The sequence below is a fragment of the Varanus komodoensis genome, unplaced genomic scaffold (genome assembly GCF_004798865.1).
Source record: "Varanus komodoensis strain SLA01 unplaced genomic scaffold, ASM479886v1 scaffold20_1, whole genome shotgun sequence".
Lineage (NCBI taxonomy): Eukaryota > Metazoa > Chordata > Lepidosauria > Squamata > Varanidae > Varanus > Varanus komodoensis.
In genome coordinates this window covers 10,914,787-10,936,818 of record NW_025335587.1, presented here as the reverse complement: position 1 = coordinate 10,936,818, position 22,032 = coordinate 10,914,787, and the positions used below count along the sequence as shown (strand labels likewise).

The 22,032-nt window shown below is 41.6% G+C and overlaps 1 long non-coding RNA gene across 8 annotated transcripts; it reads left to right on the top strand.

The window, feature by feature from the left end:
• Nucleotides 1-869: 869 nt before the first annotated feature.
• Nucleotides 870-19,355, top strand: LOC123023501. 8 transcript variants are annotated; one of them, XR_006414757.1, is made up of 8 exons: nt 1,247-1,379; nt 1,957-2,089; nt 4,468-4,536; nt 9,807-9,958; nt 10,607-10,752; nt 14,257-14,344; nt 17,277-17,313; nt 18,120-19,355. It is a non-coding gene; the product is annotated as an uncharacterized LOC123023501 (long non-coding RNA). The 8 variants fall into 8 exon arrangements; XR_006414753.1 differs by having other exon boundaries at nt 14,250-14,344; XR_006414759.1 differs by lacking the exon at nt 14,257-14,344.
• The last annotated feature ends 2,677 nt before the right edge of the window (nt 19,356-22,032 follow it).

The window sequence follows — 22,032 nt, the reverse complement described above, 5'->3', positions numbered from 1 at the left end:
CAGCAGCAAACATCATTAACATAGTGCCTGCAGGCTATTGTGTCTGCTATCTGCTATCTGATAGTGAGAGATAGCTGCTTGGGAGGCTGCTTGCTTGGGATTGGTATGTGTGCTTACTGCCAGCGGGGAGTGAGTTCCAGCACCATTTTTTTAACAAGGAATGCCAACCTGAACCCTGAAATCATCAGTGCAGATCCTTCTTAGAGAGCCTTCTCCAAAGGAAGCAAGAAGGGTGACTACCAGGGGAGGGGCCCTTTCACTTCCAATGCCCCATCTGTGGAATCAGCTCCTCAAAGCTGTACCTGGTTCTTTGCCAGGTGAAAACCTTTTTTTATGGTACACCTGAGATTGTTTTAGCTGTGGATTATTGTATTAATTGTACTGTGATTTTATCATGTGTTTTATATTAATTATTGTAATTTTGATTTGTAAACCACCCATGGAGGCTTTGGACTGATGGGTAGGATAAAAGATAAGTAATCATATTTATATGCTGATAAATATTTTTAAAATTCCTAATTTTGAATCAATTCTTTTATCAGCTGTTAACCTAGGTATTTGGGAGAAGGAACCATTTAAGAAGAAAGTCTCCTTTTAGCATTGTACTTCCAACATCAGCAATTGCTCCAGTTAAAACACACAAAATGAGGCAACTCCTTAATACTTTTTGGGGGAGTGGTAAAATGTCTGATCCTCTGTGACGTCGAGTGACAGAAAACCTTTTCGGGGAAAACTACAGGCATTCAACGAACCAGAACTTTGTTTTGATACCATCTTAACTGTCACTGCTAAGTGAGGAATGCCTGCGTCGGATAGCAGTGGAACAGTTTCGCCAGCAGCTGATGATAACTTGTGCAGGGTAGGAACGATCTTCTGTATTCACCCGCCATCTGTCAGCTGAAAGGCTTTCGCCTGGAGAAAAATACCAAAGATACTTTCAATACGCTTCTCTGAAGTTGTCTCTTTTTTGTGTGTGTGCGCCTTGTTCGTTTCTCATCATGAGACCCGGAAGTTTGTGTATGTGTGTTTCCCTTTGTATCTTTGGTAATTGGTGTGTGTATGGGGTTTTTTTTTATTTCTATCACATGGCAGTATGTGAGAGATATAATAAAAACAGAAAAATGGCGACAGTCACGTTGTGGCGAGTCTATGCTGCGTCATAAGATAATCTTCATGCAAAGATCGCTAAGAACAAAGAAAAAAAAAGGGAAAGGGGGTAGGAAACGCGGCTCGAAAGGTGGGTGGGCAGAAGGCAGTGGCTTGAGGGGGGGGGACGAGCGGTTGTATGTTTATTGCAGGGCATTGCGATCTGGCATCCCAACTCCCGAGCCGTCGGCTACCGATTCACCTTTAGACAGTCCTGGAAAACCCAGCTAGAGGTTGGTGAATTTTTACGCGGCGGGGAATTGTTTTTCCAGTGTGAGATGACTCAGGGAGGGGCGGCGGAAGGCGATTGGGGGGATTTTGATTCCTTCCCTCCTACTCTCCCTCCCCCCGTTTATTTTTCTTTAGTCAACGCGATCACCCGTGGTGGTGGCTGCGCGCAGCTGGACAGGGTGCGTTTTGTTTACACGCGTCCTCCCTAACAGCTGGCGATTCCGATCTAACCATTACGCGCTCCGACCGCAGGCGCACTTTCGGGATGGGAGCTCGCGTTGTGTTTTGTTTCTTTTCTCACATTGGGGCTGGAAAGACTAGTTGAGATCCGGGGAAGGGACGGTTTAGAAGAGCAGGGTCCCGTCCCGTCGTTGCCCGATTCCTTTTGCCGAATGGATTGTTTATAACGGGAGGGAGATTTTTCTCGAGGAGGGAAATCTGCTTCTGCTTAGTGACCGGGAGGGGGGCGTAGGGAAGGGGGTGTCCGGGCGGGGGTGCGGGAGAAGAGAGGCTTCTGCTCCGGAGGGCGTGTGCGCCTGTATGGCTTTTAAAATGTTGCGCACTATTATTTTCCTTAAGAATCTTGGCGCTGCTCCCTTCAGACAAGCGATTGTAAATATAGCCTGGATGTTGTTTACATGAAACATCCAGAGGGAGGAGCGTAGGAAGGAGGAGGAAGAGGAAGAGCAAGGAGCCTGCGAGGGTGGCTGGGGTAAGTATCCGAAAAGGAAGAACTAGAGCTGGGGTTGGAGGCTCGGGCAAGCCGTGACTCGGGGTGTGTGGTTGTCAGCGGGAGGATTGCTCCCGAAAGAGTGCCTGCCCGGCCGTTGCCTGGCAGATATTCCTACCCGGGGCTTCCCTGCTGCTGGGACTTGCCTGGCGTGCCTACCTCGCTAGCCAGAGGCGGGACGATAGGCAGGCAGACGAGCTGGTTTCTTTGGCCTGTTACTTGTACTACAAACGGATCTTGCCATCTTTCATTTTAGCAGCCCGCCAGAACTATTGTTCTTTTCTATTTGGTAGGGTAGGGATGGACTCCAGAACCATCATCCTGCCATAATATAGCCACACCAAGCAGAAGATACTGTTGTAGAGCAGGAAACTGGCAGTTATTCAATGTACTGTATGTGTGTGTTTTGCTGTACCTAGCACATATTTTTGCTTTTGACACCAAGAAACTTTGAACCCTTAGGATGGGCCATCTTTCCAATAATGGGGAGGGATGCCAGCTGTCAGCCCAGAGAGCATGCCTGCCCCTTCAAAGTGAGAGAAGGTGCCACTTTGAAGCTCCTGCATTAACCCCTTCGCTCACATTTCTCACCCAACCAGCACAGGGTATAAAGGTTCCTTTGTTAAACCAGTCAGATCAGGATTTTTAAAAAAATACATTTATGCCCCATCTCATTTCCCCTTACAGGGAACCCAAGGTGGTTCACATAATCTTTCTATTCTTTTCAATTTTATCCTGAAACAAACCCATGAGACAAGACTGACCCAAAGTCATACAGTGAGCTTCATAGCCACACAGATTTCCTAAGCTGCTATCCAACACTAATCACTAGACCACATTGGCTTTTCAGATGTATGCCAAAACACTAGAAGGGACAGCTCATTTGATCCCTAACTGTAACCTATGCTAGCTAGTCTTGATAGGAACTTTAAGCCATTTGGAGGGGCACAGGGTGTCCATAAATGAATATTGTTTACTGTGCTGGCCCTGTTTTATTACACTGGCCCTTTGAGAGTTGCTTACCTTTTTTCAGACTGATCCTAGGCATGTTAAGTCACATATAAGTCACACTGAATTAATTGGGCTTACCTTTGATTAAACATGTAGGGTTGCAGCCTTAACCCCAGACTTGTTTTCAAGTCTTGCTTAAGTTTGCTCTAAGACAATACTGCCTTTGAGCATGGACAGAGTGGACTGAATGGCTATCATCAGCTCCCACATGGAAGCCCTATTTCTAGACCAAAGTCCATGGCACCACCTATTCTAGAAATAAAATACTGAGGCAGATCAGGCCTGGGACATTCTGAAAGTGGGGTTCCAGGAATAAGAAATTTATGCAAAGTTTTATTAATTTGTTTATTTTTAAAGATGCCAGTTATTATAAATGAACAAGGCTATTTGGTAGCTCCAAAGATAGCTGAAGACTAGGCAGTCATTCCCACATGATCCAGTGGTCCTTTCCCCTCTTCCCTGTTTCTCTGATGCAATCTGTTGCTGAGCATTCATGTATTAACTGGCTGCTGACCAGCACCACTTCAAGGTCTTCCTCATCTGTACTACCCATTCTATGTGATTTTTAGCTACATGTGTAGTTGATTCCTAGTTCTTTGTAGGGAGAACAGGATCCTTTACATCTGTCTAGCAAGCTGAAAGTTTGCCTAGGCCATGGTGATACAGCCCCAGCTTGGATGGTCACCTACTAGGTTATAATTTAACAAAATATAAGGGTGTTTGCTTCCTCTGGCCAATAAGTGACAAAGGTCTAGGTCTGTGGCCTTGATTCCATCATTGCAGAATCTGTGAACCTAACAGATCTTTTCCATAAGTACAGTCGGTTTGTTTTTCTCCTTTATTTTTCAGCACTGGGGTTTAGAAAAGAATTAATGTTATACTTATTTGTGTTAAGATGTGCCCCTGCTCCATGTATTATCTTTGGGTTTGTTCCCCCTGCCTTTTACTTCTGTCTATAGGGGACCAACATAGCTATGGTGTACTAGTAATACTTGGGAGATTTGTCTATTGAATTGTTCATTTGTTTGGTTTTTGACAAAATAAGTTAATATTTCAGGTGAATAAGGATCTTCTTTTCATACATGGAGTTCTTTAGACAATATATGTCTAAAGCAAGGTGTGGCTGAAGGGAAAAAGAAAAGCATTTTTAACAATCTGCCAGCCTACAAAGAACATAGAAAGCCTTTTCCAGATAGATAGCATAACTGAATTGTTCTCAATAACGTCTGTATGATTTGGTGTAATATCAGTTTTTTATATGTTGATGCTGCCTTATTTCTGAGTAAATATGCATATGTTTGGACTATGTGATATTGTATAAATATGCACAACTTGGTTGCATTTTTCAGCAATATTACAACCATCATCTGGCGAGAGAGAAAGAGGAAAGCAAGCAAGCAAGCAAGCAAGCCAGAAAGGTAGATCTAGAAAAATGGAGCTACACAGACATAAAAAGGAATTTGGGGCCACTGTTAATTTTTAATTTAACTTAAAACGTTGAATGTTGGCATTAAAGATAGATTCTGGGTTCAAACAAATTGAAGGTCTGGGCTTTAAAATATTCAAAAGAACTCAGAAAACACAGAGCAGAAGTCTGGCTCTTTAACCTTATGAAGAAAATGTGTTGGGTTTAATGGCACTTATTGAATGTCTGTTCTCTGAACTATGGTGTTGCTGTGATTAAATCTTCATTTTTCTTCTATTTATCAGTTTTGAGGCTATAGATTTTTTTTTATTTCATCATACCCGTAGCTCTTTGAGTTCTGCATTTATATCGCATACTGTGGGAACAGACTACTGGGAATCCTCCTACTCAAACCTCATTGAAATGAGCTACTAATTTCAGTTGCACACAAGTTCCTAGTATTTAATACTTTTAAATCAAGATGACAGTTGTTTCTCATCATGTTTGTCATGCACCTCTTTCTTATAAGTGCAACAACTGGTTACTGCAAAGACTGAACAAGGAGACACTGCCATGGTCAAATGTGGATCTACAAACCTGCTGAAAATCAATGCATAAATTTTGTAGCAGCTTAGGAGCGCTCCTTGACCCAGAGCTGTCCCTGGAGACCCAGGTGGTGGTGAGCAGCGCCTTCCTCCAGCTTCGGCTGGTCCATCAGCTACATCCTTACCTGGACGAGCACTGCCTAGCAACGGTGATACATGCTCTGGTAACTTCCCGGTTGGATTACTGTAACACACTCTACGTGGGGCTGCCTTTGAAAACAGTCCAGATACTTCAATTGGTACAAAATAGAGTTGCCAGGCTGCTGACAGGGGCTGGTCGTTATTCTCATATAACACCAGTCCTCTATCAGCTACACTGGCTCCCAATTGAAGTCAGGGCCCAATTCAAGGTGCTGGTATTAACCTATAAAGCCCTAAACGGCTTGGGACCAGGATTCCTGAAGGAACATCTCCTTCCTTATATGCCCTCATGCCCCTTAAAATCTGCAGGAGAGGCCCTGCTCCAGGAACCCTCCCTGAAGGGGTAAAGATGTCTACTTGGAGTAGGGCCTTCTCTGCGGTGACACCCAGACTGGAATCCGCTCCCCAGAGAGGTTTATCTGGCACCAAGCCTATATTCTTCTTGGCACCAGGTGAAAACCTTTTTATTTGAATGTTATTTTAAGAATTAGGGATTTTAGAAGTTAACAGTCACTTTTTAAAAATCATAATTATTTATATTATCTTTCTCTTTGAATGTGTTTTTAACTTTGATTGTATTTTCATTACTATTGCTTGTATTTACTATTATTTTTTATTGTCTATTGTGTTATTGTTTTTATTATTGTTGTTTGTAAGCTGTCCTGAGACGCTGCCATGAAGGATGGGATAGAAATGTTTTAAATAAATACCAAGCTGAGCTTGAAAATGCATGTAGTTTACGCAATGAGGAAAATATATACTAGTACATTATGCATCCAAAAGTTATGTGAGGCCCCATAGCTCAGGAGTGGATAGAAACCAGATCGCCAGATGCTTTGGAATTCAGCTTCCTGCATTCCTGACCATTGACCAACCTGACAGTAGCTTCTGAAAGTTGAAGTCCAAAATATCTGGAGATCTACATTCTGCCTATCTATACCATAGTTCATTGGAGCAACAAATGCTCTACATACACGTGTTTTGCTAAACAATGTGCCAAACAATTCAGAACAAATCAAACAAATCACATTTGTCACAAAATAGTAACTGGCATATATACCTTCTGCATTCACCCATTTATTTGTTCATAGTAATGATGTAGAACCAATCATTCAAGAGAACGTATTTCTAAGAATAAATCACATGTGGTCCATAACCTGAAAGGGATGGAGGAAGGGCCCTTCTACAGGACACAGGGCTGGGAAAGACTTCTGCCTGAAATGTGAGAGTTAGTCAGAGAAGGAAGCACTCAGTTAAATGGGCTAAAAGTGTGACTAGGTATGGGAGTTCCTTGTGTTTTATATTGTTTAAGCTTCAGAAATAGTAGAAATGTGGAAAATAGAATTGCATAATGCTTCATTGAGATATAACACTAAGCTATGGAAGAACCACAAACTCTTGAGCACCCCACACATGTTCTCTCCTTTTCTAGTGCAGCTGCAAGGCAATCCAAATCATTCACCTCAGTTTTTAACCAACTGCTTAATGTTAGACATAATGCTAAGCTGTGGTTAACTGAAAATGGAAGTGAAAGCTACTGATGTCCTTGTGGCCACTCTGGAGGAGGAGAGGACAGGACAGCATGAGCCTGAGGATCTTTGATGCCATGCTAAGCTGTAGTATAGCACAGTGCTTTGCAATGTAAGGCATGTACATGGCATGTGCCCCCTGCCACCCTCTGGTATGTCCCCCAGTGTGCCCCCTCTGCAGGTACCCAAAAATAAAAATGACTCCAAAATTGCCACTTTTTCACTACACAAACTGCTAAATGGGCTAACTTTGACCTTTAGACCACTCCATAGCCACTACAGAGCACTATATGAGTCAAATTTAGTGTAAAATTGTGCTAAATATGACCTGGCTAGCACTGTAGTACCAAGCAGCCATTTTTTGAAAAAACATTTGGGGGTTGCCTTATGGCACTCTACAGAAAGCAGCCCATGTGGGAAGGGTCCTGTGGCATAAAAAGGGCTCCTGGGCCCACTGAGGTTGCCTAGCCTAACATTACTGAAGTTGAAAAATAAAAAAAAAAACTTTTATCACATTTGTAAGAATGCATGAAGCTCTTAGACCACTTGTTCATCTGAGTAGTATCTGCATTGATTGGCAGCGGCTTTCTGGAATTTTGGGCAATTTCCACGAGATAGGGCCTGAAGCCTTGTGCCTGTAGAACTGGTGCTCTAGTACTGAATTATGGCCCAGAACTACAATACTTCCTGCAGAGAGCTCAGGAAGAGCTCACCAACCAGTAGTGAGCCTTCCCTTTTTGTGAAAGGTATTGGAGCAAGTGGTGGCCAGACAGCTCCAGGCACTCTCAGAGGAAGCAGATAATCTGGATCCATTTCAAGCAGGTTTCAGCCCAGGGTTTGGGATGAAGTCTGCCTTGGTTGCTCCATATGATGACCTGTGTTAGGGGAGGGATGAAGGGGGGCAACCCTGTTGATACTTCTAGACTTCTCAGTGGCTTTTGGCACCATTGATCATGCTGTCCTTCTGGACTAGTTGGCTGAGTAAGGAGTTGGAGGCACTTCCTTGCACTGGGTCTGATCCTTCCTGTCTGAGCATGTTCAGAAGGTGGTGCTGAGAGAGTTGCTCTACCCAATGACATTTACACTATGGAGTTCTGCCGGGCTCTATACTATCTCCCATGCTTTTCAACATCTGCATGAAACCACTAGGAGAGGTCATCTGAAGGTTTGGGCTGAGATGTGAGCAATATGCTGACAATACTCAGGTATACCTCTCACATTGAATCCAGATGAGGCAATCTCCATGCTGAACTGGTGTCTGAGTTCAGTAATGGACTGGATGAGGATCAATAAACTGAAACTCAGTCCAGGCAAGACAGAAGTGCTGTCAGTTGATGATCTGTCCGATGGATTAGATGATCATTGCCCTGTCTTTGATGGGCTCGCACTTCCGCTAAAGGAAAAGATCTACAGCTTGGGAGTGCTCCTGGACCCAAATCTTTCATTGGAGTCTCAGGTGGTGGCCAGGAGTACCTTTTTCAGTTGCAACAAATATGACAACTACGGCCGTATGTGTATAGAGAGAGCCTGACCACAGTTACTTGTGCATTGGTAACATCCTGACTAGATTACTGTAATGCGTTCTATATAGGACTGCTTTTGAAGGCAGTCTGGAGACTTCAACTGGTCCAAAATAGGGCTGCACATCTGGTGACAGATACCAGTTGCATGCCCATATAGCACCTATTCTGTAGGTCCAATTTAAAGTGCTTGTTTTAGCATATAAAGCCCTAAATGGCTTGGGATCTGGTTATTTGAAGGACTGCCTTTTCCCATATAATCCCACTGCCCATTAAGATCTGGAAATGAAGTCCTGAAAGAACCATCTCTAAAAGAAGTAAAAGGGATGACAATTAGATGAAGGACCTTTTTGGTTTCTGCCCCGCACCTTTGGAATGGGCTTCCTAGAGAGGGCTGCCTGGCACCGTTTTGGCACCAGACAAAAAACTACCCTCTTTCACAGGCGTTTCACCAATTGATTGTAAGAGCTTTACTACCTGCAGTTTTTCCCTCCTCTCCCCCCGCCCCAATGGTAGCCTGAATTGTATTGTGTTTGCCACTTAGCCCTGTTGGGCTATTCAGCAGCCTATAAATTTATTTATTATAAAGTAAACACAACTTATTATGTTCTAATTGGTTTTTAATGTGTTTTACTGTCGGTATGCTTTACATTGTAAACTGCCTAGGAAGGCCTCGGCAATTATAGATGGCCTATAAATATATGTAAATAAATAAAAAAATTGAAAATAAATAAATAAGTGGACACACAAACCATGATGCTGTGAGTTAGCAGCACTGGAAGTTGGGGAGACTGGCTGAGCAAATTTTGCACCGCAGTCTCCCCAGAACAAGTGTTACCACCTAATGGAGATTTTTGCCGTTTTTGAACTAAAACTACATAACAATACTAGTAACAAACAATTATATAATGATTTTCATTGGTAAGTTCACGACCTGGTTCAGGTATCCTGACAGCCTGCTATGGGTTGCTTAATTGTCAGGGCAGTGCAGTGCATGTCAGCTGCTGTTATGAGTATACAAGGTTCAAGCAGGGATTATCATGACTTTTGGCAGGATATTTTTTTGGGGGGGTCAAACTAGCCTTATGTCACCCACAGTGAGGGTTGCATCATGAGAACTGACCCACTCTCTTTTAAAGTATTTTCAGCAATTGTAGATCAGCATTCATAAACTTTATCTGTTTTTCACTTCCAATAGAGATGTTTTATGAATATTAATATACCTTAAAAGAATCCATTCCTTTATGAAATATGGTCTAGCTGTCTTCTATAACATAGCCCAGCTATGTCCTCACAATTCTAGTATTGCTTTGTCTAGAACATGGTGCTGATGATTATGTCCTCAGTGTTCATAAACTTCTGAACTTGGAGACTTACAAATATGCACTGTAGAGTGGGAGGAACAACAGAGGCACTTTCCACCTCTCCTCCCTGTGCCTATTGCTCTGCCTTTCTTCTGAACTGCTGTTTTTGGCTGTTTTGTTGCAGCACTACAGAGGGAAACCAGTGAATATCATCTTCTGGGGGAGGGCAGCCTTCACCCCTCCTTGTGCCTTTCACCCCTTCTACAAGGGTGGTGCTTTCCTGACCTTGATGAGGCAGCCAGCCATTTATTCCATACCAACTGCAAGGTGCTGAGGGTGGGTTTTTATTTATTTATTTTATTTATTAAAACATGGGTTGCAACATAGTTCCCCAACACTGAGGTTAGAGCTCTTTCTCCACCCTTACATATGGGAATTCAAATTTTCCTGTTTGTCTAGAACCTGCCTAGGGGGCATAGGTTTGGTCTCCCTGCCTCTTTACAGCAAGTAGTTAATATTTTTGCATTGTTTTATACAGTAAGGTGCAATCTGATTTTTGTTTTAAAAGAAAAACAAGACAGGCAACAATGTTTTAATTCCCCAATTAAAAGGTATTAAGAGGCAACTTCTACATAAGACAATCTTAGCTTCTCTGTAGCTGAACTGTTAATATTCCAGAATATGGAATTTACCAGTAAAGTGTCTTTAAATTTAGACACTTTACATAGGTTATGCACATACTAGTTACTGCAAAGATGAAGCAGGGTGGGGAGGAAGGTGAAATCAATGGGCAAGCTCAATTTGATTTCAGGAAGAATCACTATTTCTTCCATTGCAGAACTTGATTTGCAGAGTATTGTGTTGTGATTAATACCTTTCAGTGGACCCATTCAAAATGGTCTCTCTCTATTTTTAATGGCTGTATTTTCCTTTTCCCTCACTTTAGGTCTCATGTAAGAATGCCTCTTCTTTCCCACACAACAGGTTAAATGCTTCCATCTTCTGATATAATCCTAAGCAGCTGGGAGAAAGGATACATAGATAACAACTGCAGCATGATTGAGGAGGTACCCTGCAGAGTGTGAACATAAATTCCATTGCTGACAAAAAAAGTGTTACAAAAGTAAAGGGTAAGTGAAGGCTTAAGGAATCAGTGAGACCTTACCACTACCAGCTTTTTGCCAAGGAATGGAAGAAAAACCTTTCTTCTGCCCCTTACCTGCTTCTTGCTTTACGGTTCATCGTACGTTGTAGAGATAACATAAAATGATTTCCTATTTTTGACCATAGATACATCCTAGACTCTCTAGTGACAAATCTTGCAAATGATTTTTTCTCTCCATTTTTTCATGTTAAGGCTTCAGATCAGAACCTGCTGATATTCAGTGCATGTCTAAGCTTGTGCATGCAATTCATATACTAGGGCCTATTGGACATGTGCTTGTTGCACACTCTGCAGTTGATCAGTATAGGTATCAAAAATGCATACACTTTGCAATCTCAAAGACAAAATGCTATGGCAATGAAACAAACTGATGGTATTACCTGATGGAACTGGTGATAAGCGTTATAATGCATCATATCTCACACTTTCAGGTGTTCAGTGCAGAGGTATCTCTCTTGTAGTTTTGTTGATGCTGGTCAGCATACAGAGGAGTGATTCACACATGTAAGACTGTTTCCGTGCACAGATTGTCCTCAGTGAATCAGTGCTTTTCTAAATACTAGTATGGCTATCACTCCCACATGTGTAAAAATCCCTTAAAGCAGATATCTGAATTTCAGATAACTGGAATGATTGTGCAAATATATGACACTGCATGGATTGTTTCAAATTTAGCTAATTATTTACCATCAATGCCTCCTCTCCCAACAGGTAATTATTGTCTGAACTGAATGCAGCACCCATCTATTCCTTGGTGAGGAGGAGTGAGGGGAACAGCTGTTTATATAGGAGTCTCTAACTGGGAGTTACAATATTACATGACTATCTCCACTTATATTAACATTTGGGGGGGGTCATCAGAAAAATTGGGTACATAGGGTTTGTCAAACCAGGTCCCAAGACTCAATAATTGAATGCATGGAGCTTCAGATTCTGCTCTGTAAATGATTCTTGCTTCTTATGTAACATTTGTTTGTGGCTTGTTTTTAAAATGTTAAAAGTATTTTTCCAAGAAGTTTTTGTCTCATTATTGCCCATGTGCATGTGTGTTTTTAAAAAAGCAAGCTCGGTATATGCAAAAACGCAGTAGATGATTTCCTGTGTACTACTTAATAACTTCTGTGATTTCAGTATCGAATGTACAAAATTCACTGCTTTTTACAGAATTAATTTTCAACCTGAGATACAGTTTTTATTTATATATCTATTTATTTATTTGCAGCACAGTCCATTCACTTTCTAGAGGTACTAATTTAGCATTTTATATTCTGGATCTAAATGTCAAAGAACATTGTAGCCTGAGGGTACAATCTGCATCTTACTTGAAGTTACTGGCTAAGCAGCCATTGATCTGAGTGGTTGGGTTGCATCATAAATCACTTATATAAGCAGCCTTATTATGTAATTCTTCTTTAGGTTTTGTCTTAATCTCAAAAATGTCATCATTTATCTGCAGGTTATCTTTCTAGTTCTGCTTGTGTTTCACTAATTATTAAATTGCTTTCTTCAGTGGAGACAGGACTACGTCTGATTTCCGCGTAAGGTGTATTTGATCATGGTTCTACTCCAGCCCAGAAGAGGACTATTTAGCCCCTAGGCTTGATGTTCTGCACTCTGGGCTAGATGTTATGCATTGCACCTCCTGAGATGACCAGAGGACTGGGGCACACTTTTGATTTGCAAGTGGAGCAAGCTAGAGTAGAAAGAATTTAAAAATCCAAACTAGTGCACTGTATCTAGTTTGCAGGTGCCAAGTAAATTTTTCTGCTCCAGGTGACTGGAAGAACTGACTTAAAATAAACTGATACCAGAGGCAGAGAATCCAGTCAGAATGCCTCTTCATAAGAAATTATTGCTTACTTATTTGTTTTATACAGAGCTATAACTATACACACTGCTTTACTAAGAAATATAAGTAAAGTCCTTGCCCCTGCAAGTATACAACCTAAATTTAGAAAAATGAATAGAGACCCCATAGATGGAAGGAGGGAAGTGATGACAGAGATGGGCAGCACGGAGTAAACATAAACAAATATAAATCATGTATATTTATTTGTGTGTGTAAGGATATAATGATATTGACAATTTGGTGCCCAAAATATATCTTGCTGTGCTTAATTGGGTCTGAACTGCCTTTATCATTGTTTTGCTCCCAAATGAGAATTATCAGAGTTATAAGGCTCAGTTGAGCTAAATGTTCATCTGACCATAAGAACATTCTGAAATATTTGTGATCTTACAAAAATCTTACACCTCACCTGTGTCATCATGGTAACAACGGGAAAACATCAGTAGCATTTTCTTTTTAATGATACATAAGCATTCAAAGCATAGTTATTTGTTGTGTCCTCCAGTTGAAATGAGCACAATAGCCTAACTGGGGGTGGCCAGTCCTTCGACATTACGGGTCATGTATTTTTATTTACATGAGAAGATTGCAGTAATACTCTAGAGGATTGCAATAATACTCTTATACTCACACCAGCTGTTAATTTCTGGACCAGTGATTGAAATGAAAGTGTCCTTTCATGTATTTCTGTACTCTGAAGCAACTTGTAATTGGAGCAAAGTGTAAGTTGCCTGCTGCTGTCCCTTCTCTGGCCAATATATGGGACTAGACTGGTCTTTCCCTTCCCCTTCCCCTTGATGTTTTGTGTGACTAGCTTCCAGTAGCCCTTGGTGCCAATGATGGAAGACAGCATGTATTTTCTTTTGTTTTGCAGTTTCAGGGCTATGCATCTTTTTCATATGGGAATTTCAGCAGGGGCATTTTATCAGGATGCTTTAGGGCAGGAATTGGCAACTTGTGGTCCTCCAGATCTTTTGGCCTAAAAAAGATACCTAGTGTGATACCTAGTTACCTAGTGCTGATTGGAGTTGTATACCAAAACTTTGGTGGATCATGAGCTGCATACCCTGGATTGGAATAAAATGCAGATGCCCAATCTTGACAGCTTTACAGAAGTAAATGATGTAATGGTGAAAATACAATTATGTCTGCTTTACACTTTTACAATAGAAAGCACACCTCTCGCACTATTTTCTGTTTTATCAACTAAAGATTTGGGTTTGTGAGATGGGATGAATCCAAAGACTGCTTAGTATTTAACATCTCTGTAGCACCTTTTGAATGTTCAAAGCACACTACATACTTAGGTCCATGGCAAGGATGACTGAGCTATCATGTAGATCAGTATTCTTACATCTGTGACATGAGAGTAATAAAAAGGGAGGAAGCTGAGAGACAGCAGCTTTCCTAAGGCCACCTATTGAATTAAAGGGCCCTAAGGAGCACAGTCCTTGGCATGTTGAAACAAAAAGAGGTCCTACAACTCCAAGGATTTCCCAACCAGCATTGCTGGCTAGCTGAGAATTCCAGGAGTGGTAGGACCCTTTCTCCCCTATCTATATATGCATAGATGCTACGCTAGAGAGTAGTGACTATATGATCTTTCATCTGAGATTTCAGTTGACACTTCTCCTATCAAGTACACTATGATTGCTGGACAACACTGAGTTTGGATGGGAGTAGTCTTGCAAATTACTTTTTGCACCAGGTAAAATAGCAAAAGTATTGAAAACATAATTTGAAAGTACAGTACATTTTATCTTATTGTAGCTTTACTGTGCTTTATTTTTTGTGAGCTGCATCACTAATGTTTTATTATTGGATGTCTTATAAATAGTGCAAACAAATAAATTGGTATCAAATGTTAGGGTTAGGAACTTGCTGAAATGCATTCTCCTACAGAGGCTAGCCAGAAGAATCCTGAATTATGCTGCTTATTTATTCCTTCCCTTTGACTCCAAAGGGCAAGTAAACAAATGGAGGAGAAGAAAGAAAGAGCAGCATCAGTTGGCTGTCTTCTCAGCAAGACAGCAAGCCATGGTGGGAAAGAGCAACAGCACTGAGGAAGGGAGAGAGCCACTGAGAGTCTTCCAAAATGTGTACTCCTTACCCTTAGATCAGCATTACCAGCCAGCATTACCCCAACACAGGCATCTCCTCTAAGGGTGATTGTGAAAGGGTTCCCAGGCTGACAACGCCACCTCCCCAGTTTTTAAAATGTATACATGGATTTGTATACATGCATAGCAATGACTACATATGAAATACATATGACTTTCTAGGAATTATACATATGTTTTAGCAAAGTCAGATCAGATTTCCAAATAAGTACCCATTTAAAAGTGACATCCATGCAGCATACCTTCAAATATTGAAAACATTGTAAGGTTCTTTATTCATTGCTTGTGAGTGTTTATCCTTCCAACTTGTGATGCTGGTCTTTTAGCTGTTCCAAGGGCATGGAGAATGTATTTATGTGGACCATTTATTAGTTTTAATGAAGTACATAAATTTTAAAAAGTGAATGTTAAAGACTATTCAGAATAAAATTCTGCATAAAAGTCTCCTCCCCTACAAAAGCAACTATTGGACTTTTTTAAAACAGAGGTTTAAAAGAAGTTTTAGCAGCATCCAAGTATCAGCAATTTGCTAAATTAGACAATCCCTTTCTAAAGAGATGGTGCAGTGTCCAATGACACAAAACAAGTTTCTGCTGAATAAGACATAGTCTAAGTTTCACAGATGCAACAGGGACACGCCAAAGTGATGATCCACTGACTGGGCATTCTGTGGTGGTGCCCACAACAGTTTCTCAAATTCCCAATTGTGCCCATGGATTCAAAAATCCTGGAAATCCCTGCCTTAAACTACTATGGTCAAGCGCTTGTAATCCTGCACTTTTCCTTCCCTATATAGTGCCTGGAATTTTAAATGTATTGTTAACAATAATATGCTACTAAACCTATATGCTCCAATCCTAGTAAGGTGAGCAAAGCTATTCATCGGATTGCATTTCTCCTTTCAAGATGTCTCCATTCTGAACCACTGACGCTGCTTTTTAAAATGTTTGTTTTGTAAAACATGGTTTGCTATGTGAAGCTGTTTGCTAAAAAAAAAAAAAAAAAAAAAAGGCATCATAAATCCCAGTAGAAATGCTGAGTGAACATCACATCTTAGGCCATTTTATCCGAGTTGTGAACATTGTCTCTGTGTGAATAGCTCTGGTTGCAGCATTGACTGCTCTTATACTGTTTCAAATGATTTAGCTATCAGTTTTTCAATAAACAATATCTATTGATTGATTCTTAAATAATTCATATTGAGTCATACAATACACAACCTCAGTGTGGTTGATGATTAACTAAACTTCCAGGAAGTATTTATTTTTGTATAAAATTTATTATGTGTACAGCAGATTCAATAGCGTCAACCCAGCAATAGCATTCAAGAGTCAAACATCAAACACTGATCATCATCTCTTTGGAGCAACAGCCGTGGAGTGGTAAAGCCTTTGATTCTTAGGAAAATCTGCATCCAGTAAATGGAAATTCAGTTATCCCAAGCATAGGGGTAGGCAATGACTGACAGGCTGCCCTGGCTCAGTTATCACTGTGCTGATGCTGTCTATACAAAAGGTACAGTACTGTGATAACTGAAGGATGGCAGCCATCTTAGCTTCACAGGAATTTGACAAATGGAGATAAAAGACTGTTCTGAAAGCTGGTTATACTTTATTGATGAAAGCAAGGCAAACACTATGAAAGTTGGAAAACTTAACTTTGTAGCTTAATTATTTGGGAAAGATACTGATCACTAGTTAGGCGTATAATAAAATTTTGAAAGAAAGAAAGATGCTCAACTGTTGTAACTTGTTTTTGCTATTTGGGGTTTTTGCCAGTAGTATAGACTAAGCAGTGGAAGTTGATAAATGTGATATTTGGATGGGAAAACTTCCCTTCCAGAAGATGAAAATCATACACCCTAAACTACTAGTAGTCAATTTTTCAACATTAGAACACATCATTGCCACAGTTGGAAAAGCAAAATCTGCCAAAATGTCTTAATTTTGACAACATTCAGAGGAGGGCAACAAAGATGATCAGGGGAGTGGAAATAAAACCCTGAGAAGAGAGATTGAAAGAACTGGGCATGTTTAGCCTTGACAAGAGAAGAGTTGGGGGCGGGGTCATGATATTACTCTAGAAGTACTTGAAAGGCTGTCACAAATAGGAAGGGCAGGATCTCTTCTTGATCATCCCAGGGTGCAGGACACAGAATAATGGGGTCAAGTTACGAGAAGCTAGATTCCAGCTAGATATCAGGAAAAACTTCCTGACTGTAGGAGCAGTATGACAATGGAACCAATGACCTAGGGAGCCTGTAGACTCTCCCACATTGGAGGGATTCAAGATGCAACTGGAGAGCCATGAGAGGATGGTTTCAGTTGGAGTCCTCACTGAGCAGGGGGTTGGACCTGACGGCCCTTTGGCCTCTTCCACTCTATTTTATTATTTATTGTTAAATAGATAAAGACCCTGGTGCTGAAAGGAGGCAATTCCTTTCTAAGTCTCTGCTTCTGTGGTGGCTCTTTTACACATTTGAAGTTCAGTCATTTAAAATTAATGTGTCCTTTATTTAAGGTGGAAACAAAATGGTGTGATTCCTGCAGACATTTTGGTAAGTGTCATACCAACTTCATGCTGCCTATTGTTTAACCACAATTAGTACCAGTGCAGGTTTTTCCTTGTTAACTCTAGTATGAGAGAGGAAATTTAGCAGAAGGCTGGGAAGTGATTACATAGGAAGATTTAATACCTCGGGCACATAGGTGCACTGGTCTCAAGCTGGACTGTGGCCCTGTGTGCTTATACTGAAGTTTTAAAAAGGTTCAGCTCTAGCTGCACATTTAATGTAGCATGTAGTTCAGTCCTCTGGCACAAGTTCTTGCAATTATTAGCTTGAATGGAATCCATTCTGAGGGAGAGAATCCTAATAGAACTTTCTGGCAAAATGGATCCTGCTGTGGCAACTGCATGCAGCCTGATAATGCAATCCTATGTATGCTTAGTTGGATGTAAGATTATTCTGCTCAATAGAAGTTACTCCCTGGTAGATCTGTTTAAGATAGCAGCCTATATTATTTACCTGAATAGAGTATTTAAATAGGTTTGTTTCTAATATATAACATTTTTTACATAGTTTTGAATTCTTTTCATAGATATAGGGGGAAGTTTGCTTTTTAAACAGAGTAGACTAGCCTTCTTCAAACTAGTGTAATTCAAACATACCCAGAGAACAATTCTCCAAATTATCAACCAGCATGGCCCAACACACCTGGACACATCAGGTTTGGAAAGTCTAGACTAGACTATTCCAGTAAAGGTGTGAAATGAGAAATAAAAGTAGTCAGTGTCTGAGATGCAACTTAACTGGCCTTTGTTCAGCAGAGAGGGAACAACAAAGTATTTTCCTTTTATTTACAGGAATATGAAGCATGAAAACCCACTGAAACCTTGTTGCTGTGGGCAACCTTATAATTTGGAGTACAGTGGTACCTCGGCTCATGAATGCTTGAGTTCACAACCAAATCGGGTCGTGGATAGAAATTTTGGAAAAATTTTGCCCCAGTTCACAAACTCCACATTGGGTGACGACCATGATCATGGCCATGTTCCTGCACAAACACGATCGCGATCGTGGCCATCTACCCTGCACTAGCACAATCGTGATCGCGGCCTTCTTCCCAGCTCGCGGTCGCAGACAGACCTGTGGTCACTTGCTGTAAAGCTTATTGAATAATGGCTCCAAAGAAAGTGCAGAGCAAGCATGGTGGTAAAAAGAACATGCAGAGCGGTAATGAAGGTGACCCGAATGTGCAGAGCAAGAATGGTAAGAAGGTTTTGGAGAAAATAACCATTGAATTGAAGAAAGAAATTCATGGCATTCATGTGACTGATCTGGCCTCTGACTACAAGATGGCAAAGTTGACAATCTTGACTATTTTGAAGAGTAAAGATGCCATCAAAGGAGCTGATGTGGCAAAAGGAATAACTCTGTTTAGCATGCAGAGGACTCAAGTGCTGGAAGAGGTGGAAAAAAGCTAGCAGGTGATAGTGTTAGTGAAGCTATGATCTGTGGAAAAGCCAGGAAATTGGACAGTAATTTACTGCAAAAAAAAAAAAAAAAAAAAAAAACCCTCTACAAGTGCAGCAAGTGTTGAATTTAAAGTCAGTAGAGGGTGGTTTGCTAATTTCTGCAAGAGAAGTGGCATCCACAGTGTGATAAGACATGGTGAGGCTTCCAGTTCTGACAAGGCTGTTGCAGAAGCCTTCAGGAAAGAATTCACAGAATTCATGAAGGCAGAAGGATACATCGCTCAACAAGTGTTCAACTGCGATGAAACAGGGCTCTTCTGGAAGAAGATGCTGAACAGAAACTACATCACACAGGAGGAAAAGACACTGCCAGGGCACAAGCCCATGAAGGACAGATTGACTCTTTTGCTGTGTGCAAACACAAGCGCCGATCTGAAGATTAAGCCACTACTGGTGTGCCATTCCCAGACCCCTTGTGCATTCAAGGCACAGAATGTGAACAAGGCCAGACTGCCTGTCATATGGAGGGCCAATGCGAAAGCTTGGGTCACAAGGCAATTGTTCATGAAATGACTGCATGAGGTGTTCGCACCCACCATTAAGAAATCTCTTTCTGACAACCAACCAGCCACTAACAGTACCTCAGTCTTGTCTGGATTGAGCTTTGGTTTGTTGGCCCTCATCCAGTCCACTGTCCTAGCCAGGCACCAGTTGAGCACATCCACAGCTTCACCTACTGAAGATGAAAGGGAAATAAAAAGGAGTTTTGTGTCATTGGCAACACACGCCAAAGCTCTGGATGACCCCACTCAGTGGAGTCTCTCCGGATCTGTCTTGTCACTCATTCTATGTAGAAATAGAATGGGTGACAAGACAGACCCTGAGAGACCCCATACTGGAGAATCCAAGGGGCTGAGCAATATCCCCCAAGCACTACCTTCTGGGCTCCACATTACACAAAGGATATAGCTAGGATGCAATCAGTGCAGCATAGGGCCACAAGGATGGTGGCTGGATTGCAGGGGAAGTCGTATGAGGTGAGACTGAGGGAACTGAGCCTGGAGAAGAGGAGACTCCGAGGGAATCTGTTGGTGACATATGGGTACGTGAGGGGCTGTCACACAGAGATGGGTAGAGACTTGTTTTCCCCTGCAGAGGAGGGCAGGGCACGTTCCAGTGGAGCAAAGCTCAGGGAACCAAGGTTCAATTTGGATGCCAGAAATACTTCCAGACAATTAGGAGCCCTAGGGTATGGAATGGGCTTCCACAGGAGGTGGTTGAAGCCCCATCAGTGAGGGTGGTCAGTGATAGGCTGGACATGCACATGGTAGGCATGTCATGAGCAGAGCTGACTGGAGCTGGAGGTCAGAATAGATGACCTGAGAGACCCCTTCTGACTCGTTCTGTTTCTGTGTTCTATGTTTTTAAGACCAGGAGCCGATTGTGGGAGTGAGCAATAGACTATTTTTTGTATTTTAACTTTATGTTGTGAGCCGCCCCGAGGCTTCGGCAAATGGGGCGGCATAGAAATGTTTTAATAAATAAATAATATTAGAATTTTTTAAAAAGCAGAGTAAATTTGAAAAGAGAAGAACATTGATGCATTCAAACATGGTGCTGGAGGAATGCTTGTGAATACCCTGGACTAACATAAAGAGAAACAAGTAGGTCCTGGAGCCGGGTCAGACTAGAAGGCCCAGGAGGCCCCTTCTGACTCACTCTGTTTCTATGTTTCTGGAGCCAGATGTCCAAGTAAGAGCAGAACCAGTGCAATGTGGTACCTCCTACTCAGCCAGCTGTCCCAGTAAAATACCTTGATTGATGGTTGTTTTACCAGAGGCAAGAGGTCCTTTCTTGGGATTCAACAGCCATAGGCACATTGGTGGGCTATGAATGATGGTGTTTATTAAAGAATCCAGTTAACACTTTATATCACAACAGATGTTGGCAAACAATTAGAAGAAATACAAGCTAACCTATAGATTTGAGTGAAGCAACACTTCTCCCTTCTGTCTCCAGGAAGCTCAGCCTCAGGTGATAGACTCCAAGCAGTTGGCCAGCATGCAGCACTTCCACACAGTCTTCAGTCTACATTCATGATTACCATCTGTTCCAGTCTTGGGACGTATATATATATTTGGTCTCTCATAATTTGCATGTGGCTTCAGAGGGTCTTCTAATTTATCAGTTGTGTTATGATAGATAGGCTGGCTTTGAAATGGCTGGCATAAATGGACAGCAGCTAATTTTCTGTACCCAGCTTCTCCTGCTCTCAGATATTCCAAGGGGGTACCTCCTAACTTCATACTATTTTTTGATAACCTAGTACATTTGGAGAAGAGTACCTGCATTTAACCAAGGCTCAAGTAACTAATGTTCAAAAAATGCAACATGGTCAGAATAGCCATGTTATGTCACCTGTTTCCTCTAGGTACCATGTCTTCCATATTTTAGGGCCCCTACAATGGTATCTAAAGACACTGAGATATCTAGAAGTACCAACAGGTCCACACTCTACCTGGCTCTGTCCCAAAAGAGGTCACCATACCAGATGACCAAAGGTATCAAAATACAGACTGAATCTTTACTGAAATTAGTTTAATCCAAAAGTGCCTGGGGATTGTTGACAGCCACCCACTCAAGAACCTTGCCCAAGAAGGGACTATTTCCCACTGGCCTAAAATTATTCAGATCTCCTGGACCCAAAGAAAGTTTCTTTAGGAGTGGTCTTGCCACCATCTATTTCAGATGCCATGGGACCATTCCCTATTGTAAAGAGGCATTAATCACTTCCCTGGCCTAGCCAGCTATTCCCTCCTTGCTCGCTTTTATAGGCCAAGAGGGTCAAGGATCCAGTACAGATGGGTTTAACAAGAACTTCTCCAAGCACTTGAGGATTGCCAACATCCTCAAGATGTACTAACTGAAACTCATCCAAAAGAATTTGATCAGGCTGTGCTTTGTATATCTCAGTACCTTGTCCCTTGTGTGCAGCAATCAGCAATTCCGTTCCAAGTAGTTTCTTGTTTGAATTTTGCTAGCTGCATTGCTGTTAAAGAGGAAAAGTAACACAGACAATTTCCCATACTAGTCAATTGGCAAACCTGTCCACAATGTGGTCTGTAACTCATGCTTCCTTTGTATGGGACTTGGTGTCTTCAGTTGTTACCTTTCATCTCAGAACTAGTGTTGAACCAGCAGTTTAAATGGACTGGAGAGCATGCTTTCTGATCCCCTTGACTGGCGTGGTTTGGTTTGGGCTCATATGTGCTTCACTTGCTGCTGCCCCACTAGAATCTTT